The sequence below is a fragment of the Dendropsophus ebraccatus genome, chromosome 14, assembly GCF_027789765.1.
Source record: "Dendropsophus ebraccatus isolate aDenEbr1 chromosome 14, aDenEbr1.pat, whole genome shotgun sequence".
Classification (NCBI taxonomy): domain Eukaryota; kingdom Metazoa; phylum Chordata; class Amphibia; order Anura; family Hylidae; genus Dendropsophus; species Dendropsophus ebraccatus.
Window position 1 is genome coordinate 47,592,246 of NC_091467.1, and position 16,130 is coordinate 47,608,375.

Below are 16,130 nucleotides of genomic sequence, written 5' to 3' on the forward strand. Positions count from 1 at the left end.
TGCCAGGCATGCAGCACTGGTTAAGCGTCTGACATGCTGTAATTGTGGCTTTATTTGTGAGCCTGGGGACAGCTGTGTGTTACTGATCAGGGGGGGCGAGGAGGGACACAGGCGCAGGAATGTCTATAAATTTATATTCTGTCTCCATGTCACCCCCTTTCCTTTTATTCCTGTCAGAGCAGCTCTTCTATATATGGAGTATTGGAACTGGATTGTCAGCCTTGCATAACTGTCTGTGTCATACAGCGGGTTAACCCCTTCAGTCCTGGCGGCGGCACCAACAGGGGACATCTGCAGCCAGACACCAGTCCTTTGTATCCTGTATTAGGCTATATGTATGATGGTCGGCGAGGTTGAAAAGGTATTAAGTTTACATGCAGTCGTATGTAAAGTAACACACTGCACGTCTGCGCATCCCACTGTGCAATGCTTTGTTGTAGATGGCGCTTGCAATTATAGGGGCCATGTTGACAGCATGAAACTGACATGTAGCAGAGCTCAGTTTGTTATTTATAGGAACTTAGCTGATCCCTGTCTTATACTGGATGAAAGCTGCAGATGATTTAGGAGTTTCTGATATGTATTATCAGACATAAAGGGGTCACCCATAACACCCAACCTGGGGGCAGGCACAGGGGCACACCAACCTATTGGTATCAATACCACATTACAAATGATACTCATCCATGGTGCTTAAACGTGATAGCTGGGACTTGTAGTAGCATCAACAATCTGCTTTACGGATCACTCCCCTGTGGTATAGGGGGCGCGCACATGTTTTTGCTGCCCTCCTAAGGGATTTTTATGGGAGACAAACCTATTGGTTGTCAGTGAGCAAATGTGGAAGATATGATGCAGGAGGGGAGGGAAGGAAGGAGGAAATGTAGAGAGCGGGAGAGGAGGTGGTGAGGTCATAAACCTGCCTGAAATTTGAGAAAAACAAGCGGAAAAATAAAGGTCTATAAATAGTTGGCGAGGGTCAGCGAGGAAGGCGCAACGGTAACGGGAGTCTGGGACAGCAAGGAAAAGCTGGGTGATGGAGTTGACCATGGTCCACATCTCATTACTATTCTAAGGGAATGGTCACCCAGCTTTCTCAGGATTCTGAATAGCAAACCCCAAGGTGCCTCTTTTCATTGATTCAAAGGGCAAACAACCTGCAGATAGAAGTGACGACAATTCTGTTCATCTACTTTACTTATCTATGTGTCCAGGAGAGCTGGGTACTGTGGAATAACCAGGTACATTGGCTATTATGGATACAAGGAAAGCTGACAGTTTGGCCACTTAACAGAGTACATTGGCCATTCTGAATGAAAGCAAAGCTGGGTGATAAACAGTATGGCAGCATAACTAGTACATTGGCCATTTTACATATAAGGAAAGTTGGGTTCATTGGTTATTCTGGATACAAGGATGTTCATGATTAGAAACATTTCCCGGAACTGTCTCTTTAAGAAAGGGGGGAAAAAAGTTGCCATCCTGCAGCGCCCCTGCCACGTAACGGAGGTGACCTTACACTGCAATGGCACTTTCTCTTATCGCCAGCATCATAAATGTTCCGGATTGAGGGAGATATGTTTGGATAAGCGGCTATATTACAAGTTAATACTTAACCACAGAACGGCATGGAAAAAAACTAGAGGGTCTGTGCAATGAGCACTGCCATGTAGCCGTTACACTTGCCACCCAGCTTTCTGCAGAACCTGATCGGTCTCTTATTAGAGCTGCATTGCCACGGACCAGACTCAACATAATGTTATAAGCCATTCAGGGACAGTGGAAAGCTGGTTGATGCCTCTATTGTTCTGATGGGGCTGACTTTCCAGGCAGGTCATCCAGTTAGACACAAGGTATTGTGTTTGAGATCGAATGGACGGAAATTTATACAAACCGTTCCAAAAGGTAAATGTGTGAAAAGTGGAAATGATACTGAGGTGACTATATCTCTGGAGAAGACAAAGGATGAGAAGAATTATCATAGGATCCCAGCTGTAATGTAATAACTCACATATTATGTTACATTATATAGGATTACGCTAGTCACTTTTTGTATCTTAGTATAGCATAGAGATCTTACAGTAGGAGTATATTAGGATATGTTATGCGAGTTAATTGATGCTTGTTTTCCCAGTATAACAATGTCCCTAATGAGGGCAGGGAGCCAGGCACTGGGGCTCCATCCCATCTGTAACAGTGTGGGGCTGTATACATGGGATGGCTGTAGACTTTGGGGGCTATGTGGCTGCCACTGTTATGGGGCCACTGCAAATGGCATGGGCAATAGGTTGTAAGCACTCTTAGGCGGTCACTGTTATGGACATTTTAGAAAGCTATGGATTTTGGGGATACTTGTGCTTTCCCTGTTACTGACACCGTGTAATTGCCAGTATTAGGGTTCTCTGTCTCCACCATTATTAGGGGGCATGGATATGGGTAGTAAGAGCTCTGTGGCTGCCACAGTTATGGGGGCTCTCCGCATGGCATAGCTCTGAGTTATAAGAACACTGGATGTCGCTGTTATGGGAGCACTGTGGAAAACAATGTGTTAAGGGACATCTTTGTTACCGAGGCACTGTGCCTGTTAAATGGTGACATTGTCTGTCACACTTATGGGGGGTACAGTAGATATGTTGTCTATAGCTAATGGGACACTTTGGTTGTCCTTGTTAGAGAGACATCGTGGTTGCTAGGCTTATGAGTAGGGATGGTCTGAACAGAGTTCGATTCGGGTTCATATGAACCCGAACTCTCGGTAATGATTCCCGCTGTCTGCCCGCTCCGTGGAGAGGGTGGATTCAGCCGGAGGACCACCTGGAAAACTGGGATATAGCCATAGGCTGTATCCCAGCTTTCCAGGCGGTCCTCCCGCTGTATCCACCCGCTCCAGGGAGCGGGCAGACAGCGGGAATCTGATGCCAAGCGTTCAGGTTCGGACCATCCCTACTTATTAGCACTATAGAAACCTGTAGGTTATAGGTACACTTTGGCTTTTTCTGTTACAGCCTTAACGCTTAAATGCATATGACCCCAGTTGGATCAGACAGTGGGTTACGTGCAGTGCTGACGGTGTGGAAGTCTTCATGGACACCGCGCTGGGTCCACACTTCGTGACAGGTACACTTAAAGGCCATGTTTACATGGCGTAAGACACCGCCCATTCCGTGACCCAGCCCGGTCACGGAACGGCTGGTGTCAGAGAAGATAATCCTGACCGGTACTGCAGTACTGGCCGGATGATCTTCACTGCTGTTGAATTCAGATGCGGGCGCATCCACGTGCGCCCACATCCAAATTTGCCGCTGGACACAATGGAGCGTGCGGCCGGAGGCGTACGCTCCAATTTGTGCACTGACAGGTTCTCTGCGTCCGCTATTAATTGAATAGCGCCCACAGAAAACTGTCAAGTCTGTTTTTTGCAGCATCGCTAGGGATTCTGGCCGGAGTCTATACACTCTGCCCGGGATTCCCTTAGCCTGCAGCACAATGTAGTATTAATCACTGCTGTGTTGCAAATTTGCAACAACGGTCATGATTAATAATTTACTTACGTTGTGTGAACATAGCCTAACTCTAGAATGTGTTCAATGGAAAGAACATGGCAAGAAGACGCCAGTGTGTGGACACTGCTGTGTGTTTAACTACTGTATGTAGCTTTTATTGGTGTCAATCAAAGACCTATGCTAGCATAAGTATTGGTATTGTTGAATGGGTGGAGCCAGGTAGTATGGGGCAGATTGAAGGTGGAGCTGGAAAATGTGCTATGGGAACTGTATATTTGTTATTAAAGGGGTTGTCCAGTTTAGAAAATCCATCCTCATACGCCCTACTAAAGGATGCTAAATTGATAGAATGGGTCCTCTGTTGTAATCTTAAATTGGTTCCTAAGAGTGTCTCTTGTATTGGAGGACCTGTCCTGTCCTGCATTTAGAGACAAATCATTGATGTTACTAAACACTAATCCTTAATTTCCCCTGTGCTGGTTCTGCAGAAAAGCTAAACACTTACTTCCAAGTCCACCATAGAATACGGCTTAGGGCCCTATTACACAGGACAATTATCGTTTGCATATTCGTTAACAATAAACGATTTAAAACGACCGCTATTATGAACGACCTGAAATCGTTCACCCATTTACATGGAACGATGATCGTTCATTATCGTTCTTGCGGTTGTCCTGTTGTCGTTATTGCGTTTGTAGCTACTGCAAACAACTGAACGACATCTTATTCCATGCGAGCGATTTGCGAACAAGCAATGATAAAAGTAGGTCCAGGTCTTATTAAGTGATCAGCGATTTCTCGTTCGTCATTTAATCATTAACTGCTATTCAACTGAACAATTATCACTTCAATCCGAACGATTTAACGAATTTCTGAACGATAATCGTCCAGTGGAATAGGGCCCTTACTGTCAATTGAACCTTCTAGAAAAAAAGTATTGTCCAAAGCAGAGATGGACAATCGTGATCTAATATAACATTTGAGTAACATGATTGATTACTTCCTAGAAAATATCTATCTATATTTTTTCCCTATAGGGGAATTATATAGTGAGCCCTATTGGGGAAGTGTTGGCTATTACTCTCTGTACGTTACTGTTAAATGTTGGAGTCTTAATGATATGAGATACATAATATTTAAAACACACATACAGTGCATACACCTGCTGTACATACACATACACATACACAGTACATACACCTTTTCTCAATTGTAGCCCAACATTAACTATGTAGTCCACTATTCTGCACAAATCTGTTTCTGCAAGGAAACTATCTACAAGCTTGCTTACTACTGTTCATGTATGCAGCTTGTAGATCGTTTCCATGCAAATATTTCCACAAGTTATGGAACAAGCCAGGTGAAATTGGGTCATGACGACAAATAACAAAGATGCTTTTATGTACAATTGCATGCTATACACCAAAATGATAAACATTTGTATATTCGCGGTGATTCAAGAGTCAGAAATGAACCCAAGATTGTATCAAGACTTATTAAGTCATACCTGCAAAAGTCTAGGAGCTTAAAGCTATGGTGGTAGATCGTGCTGCATTAACATCTCAGATTCCTAGGGTGCTCTAATAATTCTATAAAAGCAAATTTGAGATGTTGGGATTCATATGTATTAACTATAAGGGTGAGCGGCAGGATGGCAGTAGATATGGTCAGGATATCATATATGCTTTAGTGGGACCAGCAAGTGTTTCTGAAGTTCATCGGTTGAAATCCATTTTCCTCCTGTATCTTCAGGGACTTGGAAATACAACTGGTCATCAAAAAAGTTGTCCTTAGAGGGATGCATGAAACAAGGCAATCTCATCAATAATCCTGTTATATAACCACCAAGTAGTGATATCCCAAAGGTTACTCCAAGGGCCACAGCCTGCTGCAGAGCCTGGCCCTGTGCCGTCCAGGTCTTCCTGTTTCCGAAAAGTTCTAAGACAGCCTGTTGTCCCTCCATATCATTGTAGAGAATTTCATGTAGACTCAACCCATTAGTATTAGCAGGTCCAAGCAATATGACCACAATGCTTCCAACTGTGCCAATGATTCCCGGCAGGCCATGCAGGTTATGGATTCCACATTGGTCTTGCACCTTCATCTTCTGGGCTAAGAAAGGACTTAAATATTGAAAGCCTAGAGCGCAAGCCATGGAGGCTAAACACCCAATGCTAACTGCTCCTCCTGGGCTGATAAAGTCTGCTGAAATCCCAACAGCGACTCCTCCAGCTAAGGTGGCGTTCTGGAGATGCACTAGGCTTATCCGGCCTTTTTTTTCCATCAGGCTAGACATGGCAAAAGTAGTGATTGTCCCTGAACTCAAGGCAAGGAATGTATTCACAATGGCCTGGTGTTGAGCTTTTCTAGTCTTGGCCAAGACAGAATTGAAGCTTGGCCAGAAGATCCAAAGAAAGATGGTCCCCAGAAAGGACAAAAGATCAGAACTGGAGGTTGTGACCTCTTTTGCGTGTCTTTTACGAAGAGATGGTTGGTACAGAACTTGAGATACTCCCAAGCCAAAATAACATGAGAAGATGTGGATGGCCACCGTGCCTCCTACATCCATAATATGGAAGTATTTGTTGATCAGCCAGTCATTGACCACAAAGAGGGGGATTTCCATGGCTGAAAGGAGAAGCAACTGAACTGGACTGGTCCTTCCCAATACAGCACCAGCCGAGATGAGAGCTGTGACGGCAGCAAACTCTGCCTCAAGAACATTACTGAGCCTCAGGAGGATCATCCCATGTCTGAAATGGTAGAAGAAGCCTTGAACAACCATGGACCACTGAATGGCAAAATTGCCAATCAAAAAATTGATGGCAATCCCACCAAAGCCGTAAAGTTTCAGAAAGGACAGCATGAGACCTAATCCACCGAACAACATGATGTGGACATCCTTAAAGAAAGGAAAGATGGTGCCTAGAACGTCATCCTTATCTTCTACTGTTGTGGTCACATTGTTAGAATTGATATGGCTGGGTGGGTCTTCAAAGCTGAAAAATAAAATAAAGACGACTATGAAGGCTCCTTGGAGCAGAATGAGTAGGATGGGCAGCTGGCATCGTAGACTTGGTGAGAAGACAGTGGACATTATGCATATGGCAGATCTTGACGTGTTCCTCGTTCATCGGCAACTTGTTGCAGGTTTAATTCTGGAGCATAACAGCTCAGAGGTTCTTCTCACTCACCGGCTGCCTGTCCTGTCCAATCACAGGGTTACGACTCTGAGCGTGGTAACCTTTGTGCAGTGGTAATATACACTGCTTAAATATTACCTTTTATTAGCATGTTACAAGCTGTGTTTACATTCAGTCCTTGGCATTGAATGCACTGCTGAGCAGCAGAGCCTCGGGCTGTATCCAAGCATTGCCTCATCAGAAGTACACGCGTACAAAAAGCAAAGTAATCAGATTAAAATTGGACTATTCCAGAGCTCAGATATCAGATAGTTTATCACAGTTCTTAAAGGGATTGTACAGGATTAGAATATATGTCTGACACCGATATATATCTGACACTGAGTTCACATAAAAGAAAATACCCTTAAAGTTATTAACAAAAATTTACAAAACGGCCATCACCTTAAGTTTTCATGTCTACTGGTTACAGTATGATTTCTACATTGTAGCAACTCATAGCCTGTACAGTATTCCATGGAAAGTTGAGAGAACTAAGCTTTCAGTGGGGTTTGCTCAGTTGTTTACTGAGCCATCAAAAAGAAAGCAAAACTATAATTTTCATTATGCCCTGAGGGCCAGAGTTGTCATTTTCTAACAGCTGAAGAGCTACAGGTTGCAAAGGTTCTTGGTGCATTATGGGAGTTGTAGTTTTTCAGTAGCTGGAGACTCAGAGTTTGGGAAATATGATACAGGGTCCTAGGTGGAATCTGGAGTTCTTTTAAAATAATTTATTATGATACAGGTGATTTAAACCGGTTTATCTGCCATAGGGTCACATTTTCTGTTCCTTGAGAATGTAGAATTTCCTGTTTGCAGGCTCTACTGTAGTGAGAGCTACCCTTCTCTTTCCAGTCTGGGCCGCATGAACGTACCTTGTAAGCTGCCACAGTGAGACCAGGGGCATAACTGCCGTATCGGCTGCTACAGGACCCAGCGCATAAGGGGGCCCAGTGGCTCGCTCCTCCAATAGTCAGGCCCCCTAAGCCTGCATCATTTGCAGCACCCAGCGGCTAAGTGGGCCTCCCAGGTGCTGTAAATGTCTCTTAAACAGCAGGTGCTTGTGTGGTGGCACTGTGATTGACAAGAAGCCAATCTCTCCCTCTCTCAGTGCTCTGGTGCCTGAGCCTGGGAGGAGGGCTAACAGGGGATTCCCTACCAGGGCAGTTTCTAGGTCATTTTGACAACAGGGCGAATATTGATAAAAGCCCTTGGGAAGGAAGGGGAGATTACTCAGGCTACTAGGAAGAATATAGTAATAATGCTTACTGCTGTACCCGCCATATAGTAATAACGTCTCCTGCTGTGTGTTTTCCGTAGTAAAATACCTCCACTGCTGTGCCCTGTGCCTATATAGTAATAATGTGCCTGCTGTACCCACCATAGTAATAAAGTTCCCCCCCTCTGCCTGCAATAACCCCCCCCACACACACACACACACACTACCCCCACCTAACCCCCCTATACACATTATCCCACCTGACCCCCCCCCCCTTCAAACACTATCCCACCTGACCCCCCTACACACACACTATCCCACCTGTCCTCCCTACACACACTATCCCACCTGACCCCCCCTACACACACTATCCCACCTGTCCTCCCTACACACACTATCCCACCTGACCCCCCTACACACACTATCCCACCTGACCCCCCTACACACACTATCTCACCTGACCCCCCTGCACACACTATCCCACCTGACCCCCCCTACACACACTATCCCACCTGACCCCCCTACAAACACTATCCCACCTGACCCCCCTACACACACTATCCCACCTGACCCCCCTACACACACTATCCCACCTGACCCCCCTACACACACTATCCCACCTGTCCTCCCTACACACACTATCCCACCTGACCCCCCTACACACACTATCCCACCTGACCCCCCTACACACACTATCCCACCTGACCCCCCTACACACACTATCCCACCTGTCCTACCTACACACACACTATCCCACCTGACCCCCCTACACACACTATCCCACCTGACCCCCCTGCACACACTATCCCACCTGACCCCCCTGCACACACTATCCCACCTGACCCCCCTGCACACACTATCCCACCTGACCCCCCCTGCACACACTATCCCACCTGTCCTACCTACACACACTATCCCACCTGACCCCCCTACACACACTATCCCACCTGACCCCCCTACACACACTATCCCACCTGACCCCCCTACACACACTATCCCACCTGACCCCCCCCTACACACACTATCCCACCTGACCCCCCCTACACACACTATCCCACCTGACCCCCCCTGCACACACTATCCCACCTGACCCCCCCTACACACACTATCCCACCTGACCCCCCCTACACACACTATCCCACCTGACCCCCCCTGCACACACTATCCCACCTAACCCCCCCCTGCACACACTATCCCACCTGACCCCCCTGCACACACTATCCCACCTGACTACCCTACACACACTATCCCACCTGACCCCCCTACACACACTATCCCACCTGACCCCCCCCCCCCTACACACACTATCCCACCTGACCCCCCTGCACACACTATCCCACCTGACCCCCCCCTGCACACACTATCCCACCTGACCCCCCCTACACACACTATCCCACCTGACCCCCCCTACACACACTATCCCACCTGGCCCCCCTACACACACTATCCCACCTGACCCCCCCCCCCCCCCCCCCACACACACACACACACACACTACCCCACTTGGCCACCATTCCAACAGATACACTACCCCAACAGCCCGGCTCTAGAAACGGCCCTGGGTCACGTCTGTGCACAAGCCGCTCCACAGTATCAGGAGATAGAGATATACTACAGGGTGGCAGATGTAGCAGAGCTCAACTCCCTGAGACCTGCAGTCCCATGGAACACCACAGATAACACAGTGATAACTCTGAGTACAGATAATGTAGTAGATGTCCCCTGCAGTCCTATGTAACACCACAGATAACACAGTGATATCTCTGAGTACAGATAATGTAGTAGCTGTCACCTGCAGTCCTATGTAACACCACAGATAACACAGTGATATATCTGCAGTCCTATGTAACACCACAGATAAGACAGTGATATCTCCGAGTACAGATAATGTAGTAGTCACCTGCAGTCCTATGTAACACCACAGATAACACAGTGATATATCTGCAGTCCTATGTAACACCACAGATAAGACAGTGATATCTCCGAGTACAGATAATGTAGTAGTCACCTGCAGTCCTATGTAACACCACAGATAACACAGTGATAACTCTCTGAGTACAGATAATGTAGTAGCTTTCCCCTGCAGTCCTATGTAACACCACAGATGACACAGTGATATCTTTGAGTACAGATAATGTAGTAGATGTCCCTGCAGTCCCATGTAACACCACAGATAACACAGTGATATCTCTGAGTACAGATAATGTAGATGTCACCTGCAGTCCTATGTAACACCACAGATAACACAGTGATATCTCTGAGTACAGATAATGTAATAGATGTGGCCTGCAGTCCTATGTAACACCACAGTGATATCTCTGAGTACAGATAATGTAGTAGTCATCTGCAGTCCTATGTAACATCAAAGATAACACAGTGATATCTCTGAGTACAGATAATGTAGTAGATGTCACCTGCAGTCCTATGTAACAGCACAGATAACACAGTGATATCTCTGAGTACAGATAATGTAATAGATGTGGCCTGCAGTCCTATGTAACACCACAGATAACACAGTGATATCTCTCTGGGTATAGTATAGAATATGGGGACAGGAGCACAGTATTGGGGACACCCTGCATTACCCCCATAGTAAGAGACCTGCACTGCCTCAACACAAGAAAACAAAACAAAAACAAACCAATATACTCACCTAATCCTGGCCCTGGTCTTCCCCTCCTCTCCTCTCTCCTCTCTTCTCTCTCGCCTGTCAGCTGCCGCATGGATCCTCTAGCAGGCCCGATGACATCATCACTGGCCTGCTGGAGGATCCGCGCAGGGGGAGAGGGGGCCGGCGCCGGCAGCTTGCAGGAGATCATCAGTGAGGTCCGGAGGGGGAGGGGGCACCGGCGGCTTGGAGGACATCAGTGAGGTCTAGAGGGGAGGCGGAGGGGGCGCCAATTACTTGGTCAGGGCAGGAGCTGGGCGGTGTCGGGCGCCGCTGGGCGCCCCCTTAGCTGTCAGCGCCCCGTGCGGTGGACCGGCCCGCCCGGTCCTAGAAACGGCCCTGTTCCCTACAGTGGGATGCTTATTACATTGGGGAATACTACATACTGGGAGGGCATTAACTACCAGGAGGGGTTGCCTACAGGGGGATGTCTGCTGGGTGTGGGAGAGTGCTAACTATCAGGGATATGCCCACATGCAAACTGGGGGTTACCTACAGCTAGCTACAAGGTGTGTGTGTGTGTGGGGGGGGGGGGGGGTTAGGGAAATTGGGTATATGGGGGCATAATTGTTAATATATATGCACAGAGAGGCTTAACTACTATATGAGGGCAGAGAGGGGTCTAACTAGTATATGGAGAGACAGAGTGGCCTAACTACTATATAGGTGCACAGAGAGGCTTAACTACTATATGAGGGCAGAGAGGGGTCTAACTAGTATATGGAGAGACAGAGTGGCCTAACTACTATATAGGTGCACAGAGAGGCTTAACTACTATATGAGGGCAGAGAGGGGTCTAACTAGTATATGGAGGGATGGAGTGGCCTAATTACTATATGGGTGCATAGAGAGGCTTAACTGCTATATGGGGGGCACAGAAGGCTCTAAGTACTGTATGGAGACAAAGGAGCCTAACTACTATATGGAGGCACAGGGGGGGGGATAGAAATGTGGAGGCTGGTCTGAAAGATTCTGTTAGGGTGAGTTGTGGCTGGGAGAACACCTGATGGTGGAGAAGAAAAGGAAAAGTTAACAACTACAATCTGAGAAGAAGCCCCATTATTTATTCAGAGAAGATATTTCCTGTGAGTCACTGGATGCAGCTGCACTGTAATCACTGTAATCAATGTTGTGGTAATATATATCTCTGTTGGTATTGGTCTTAGATTAGATTTGGTCAGTAACAGTATGGTGGTAATAGTGATGATCATTGTGTGGAGGTGATATTTAATATATTCTATACCGGTATTATTGGTCTTTGTATATTTGCACCTTCTATACTAGTATTATTGGTCTCGGTATACAGGATTTGGTCAACAAAAGTATGGTGGTAATATGTATGGTGACAATATTTGCTCTTAGTAGTGTTATTTGCAAGCTGATTGACTAATGTATGTGTGTATACGGTGTTATCTTGCATGGAAAATTGTCTTATCTATGTGAATAAGGGTCCTTTTTTATCAGGGGTGAGAACCTTTGGCCCTCCAGATGTTGCAAAACTACAATTCTCATCATGCCCAGACAGCCAAAGCTAAATCTTTGGCTTTCCGGCCATGATTGGAGTTGTAGTTTTGCAACGTCTAGAGAGCCAAGGTTCCCCATCCCTGTTTTAAATGGTGCAACATTCCGGGTCGGGGGTGGGGGGGACGGTTCAAGCAAAAGCTTGCTATGGGGCTCAATCATTTCCAGTTAAATGAGGCAAATTCTGAGATGCCATATTTTTTTTTCTATAGTTTCTCAATGCACAACAGTGATGTTGAAATACAAAATTTTCCCTTTCCAATCCGAGCATTTTTGACACGTTACCAAAATTTTGACCTATTTCTATCCCTCAGACGTGTTTTATCTATATCCCTTTAAACCCCTTGGATAACCAGATAGATGCTTTAGTCTGTCTTACCTAAAAAGTAAAATTCAAACATTTTTATAAAATTTTATTGGGGAAAAAAAATTGCTGAAGAAGCTGCTGTTAATTGAGAAGACGGTCCATGTATTATTAGGTATAATTATTATTGTTTTTGTTTTTCCTTTTTGTTTACTTATGTGTTTTGAGCAGAGACCAAGGTCGGATGTAAGAAGTTGGGTCAGCAGCAAGAATGACCTCATCGTAAGATCAGGTGCCCCCGGGAATTAATGCACGGAGAAGGGGCAGGATGTGGGGGAAGGGAATTCAGTTTACCCTCATCCCCCTCCATTGTAAATTTCATCAACAGGAAGGTAAATAACATGCAGCTCCAGGCACCTGTTAGGCTGAAAGGCTGCACCTGGAGGGGAGGACAAGGGCGGGTGTTGGTCCTTCTTACTCCTCAGGGAGCGGAGGCAACATGCCAGATGAAGCAAACAAGTACAATAAGTGTGACCCCTGGAGAAGACAACATATAACTGATGGATGATGTCATTTTCTGAACCAATCTCCTCCACAATGATAGTGGCCATTATGGGTCACATAGTATCTAGCTGGTAGAGTAGGTTAAAGGGGTTGTTCAGCGAAAATCTTTTTCTTTCAAATCAACTGCTGTCAGAAAGTTATATAGATTTGTACATTACTTCTATTAAAAAATCTCAAGTCAGCTGCTGTATGTCCTGCAGGAAATGTTTTTTTATTTTCAGTCTGACACAGTGCTCTCTGCTGCCACCTCTGTCCAAGACAGGAACTATGTCTCAGTTTTCTATAAATCACCATAGAAAACCTCTCCTGCTCTGGACAGTTCCTGTCTTGGCCAGAGATGTCAGCAGAGAGCACTGTGTCAGACTGAAAATAAAACATTTCCTGCAGGACATACAGCAACTGATAAGTATGGGAAGACTTGAGATTTTTTAATAGAAGTAAATCACAAATCTATATAACAGGTTTTGGCTGGGCAACCCCTTTAAATTCTTGCACAGGGGCCCAGGCCAATATAGAGTCTGAGCCTTGCGGGCCCCTCAAGTGTCAGCTCAGCATGGCACATGTGTGTAGTGGGCCCCCCAGGCGGCATCAGCACCCGGGAAGTGCGGTCCCCATGCTCCTGTGGAGCTCCTTTAGTGAGTGGATGCTGTGCCCGGTCGGGGCTGGTTCTCCTCTCTTCCTGCACGCTGCTGATGACACCCCTCCTGTACTTCACTGTCTGGCATACCTTGTATGAGGAGGAGCGGAGAGGGAGGAGGTGAAGACAGACCCGCCCCTTCCTGTACTCCACTGTCCGGCATACCTTGTGTGAGAAGGAGAGGAGAGAGCATGTGATAATGGGCTGGAGGGATCCTGCAGGGTTATGGCTGCCAGGGACAGGACTGTGAAGAAGAGCAACAGCAGCAGCTCTCCCAGTTGGAAGTTGTAAGATAGAGGGTGGACTGTGTAATAGAAAGCACCTCTCTGGTGCTGTAAGTTTTATTGTAAGTTTATGCCTTTTAGCCAATAACTGTGCCCCCTTCCCCCTGCAGCATAGTTGTTAATCTCTTTCATCTCCCCCCTAGGCAGCCACATACAGTACATGTATCTATCCCACCTGTGCAGCCACATACAGTACATGTATCCCACCTGTGCAGCCACATACAGTACATGTATCCCACCTGTGCAGCCACATACAGTACATGTATCCCACCTGTGCAGCCACATACAGTACATGTATCCCACCTTTGCCCCAGCAGTGATTAAGGGCCCATTTGTTCTATCCCCTATTAGCTCGGTCACTTCCACAATATGAGCTATATATTCTCATCCCCCTTACAGCATCCAGTGTATAATGCACCTAGAACCCTTTAAGTACAACTTACAACAGCTGCAAACACTACAACTCCCAGCATTTACTGCAGTCAGAAGTCCTCAGGATGTGCTGGGATTCGAAGTACAAATGAGCAGAGAACTCAAGGGGTTGTCCTCTCGGAAACTACAACTCCCAGCATTCTCTGAGAGCTTCATAAGTGTAAGGCATTCTGAGAGTTGTAGTTATTGTTATTCAGGCAGCTGTGGTCACAGATACATCAGTCCAAGATGAGACCAGGTCTGCATGTCGCTTCTGATGGGTTCTTCATTTGGGTGCCCCCCTTGATCAGTTCTGTTGGTGGGCCACAGGTACCCCAGTTCCACACTGGGGCCTGCAAGGACTGCAGTACAGTCCTTTAGCAGGCCCTGGCATCTGTGCTGTAGGGCCCTTCCGAGAAACCAGGAAACATGTACCAGATACCCGGCCGTACATATGTGTGCGTTTTTAAGGCAGAAAGGTGAAGAAACCAATGGGTTATGGGGGCCCAAATACATTTTTTGCACAGGGGCCCTTTGCAGTCTGTGTCCGCCCGTTATATATGTATGTATGTATGTCATAGTTTATTCGCTGTATAGAGCTATTTGTTATGAGTTATATAATTCAGCCCCATAGTGTGGTATTATGTGAGCACAGCAGGGTGTACATTAGGGGGTAGTTTCACAGTTTCAACCATCCCTCTTGAGCCCCTATTAACTGTATGTGCATCTACACATGCAGGAAGTCTTTTGCACTAATATATTGTATATTACACTACCTATACACAGTGGGGGAGATTTATCAAACATGGTGTAAAGTGAGACTGGCTCAGTTGCCCCTAGCAACCAATCAGATTCCACCTTTCATTTTCCAAAGAGTCTGTGAGGAAGGAAAAGGTGGAATCTGATTGGTTGCTAGGGGCAACTGAGCCAGTTTCAGTTTACACCATGTTGATAAATCTCCCCCTATGATAATATTTCTTACCTGCTTCACATTATGGCCTCTGGGAGATGCTTTGTGGAATTTGCATATGACTACAGGCCAGTGGCATAGCTACCGTGGAGGCAGGCCACGCAGCGGCTACGGGCCCTGTGCTGGTGTTATGAGAGCACTTCCCCTGAGGAGCTGCCCCGTCGGGGGTGGGGGGCATACACCACCCCCCAGACACTAGGATACTTTGTTTCGCTATGGGGCCCCATGAATCCTAGTTATGCCCCTGCTCCAGGCGCTGAGACATCCTTATTCCTATCTACTATTATCAGGACTTCACATTGAATGTGTCCACATCTTCTGATTATATAGAAATGTAGAATTTTTTTACAGAAATGTATTGAAAATCAGATCATGTGGCCATAAGTCCTGCCTGACTCTCCTCCACTGAATCAGCTCAGTAACATTGGCAGCAAGGAGCAGCAGGACCTTTAAAAAACCCTACTTCGTTCTTATCTCTTTAGATATGTAAGGGAGTCTGAGAATTTAAAAGCCTGGTAATTTTCACCGCATTATCTAAGTGAGGTCAGTGTGGGGCAGGGGATAGTATAGGGCAGGGGTCCTCAACTGGCGGACCGCGGTCCGAACCCGGACCACGGAGGCCAGCTGACCGGACCCCTGGTCAGACCTCCTAACCGCCCCGGATCCGGTCCGTCCCGCTTCCCACCGCACTGCCTCCCGCCCCATAGGCGTACTGTCCTTAGATGTCAGTACGCCTGTGGGGCTGGGGGCAGTGTCGGTCCGGCCCCCGGCTGATACGCGCTCTCTGGGGATGTCCCAGGGATTCACCCCCTTTGTACCTAATATCAAAGGCCTGGTGAGAGAGAAAAAAATGGCAATTTTCCCGCT

General features: G+C 46.7%; 1 pseudogene; it reads right to left on the reverse strand.

Moving 5' to 3' along the window:
* Nucleotides 1-4,887: 4,887 nt before the first annotated feature.
* LOC138772192 (ammonium transporter Rh type A pseudogene) lies at nt 4,888-6,724 on the reverse strand (annotated as a pseudogene).
* Between the last annotated feature and the right edge of the window lie 9,406 nt (nt 6,725-16,130).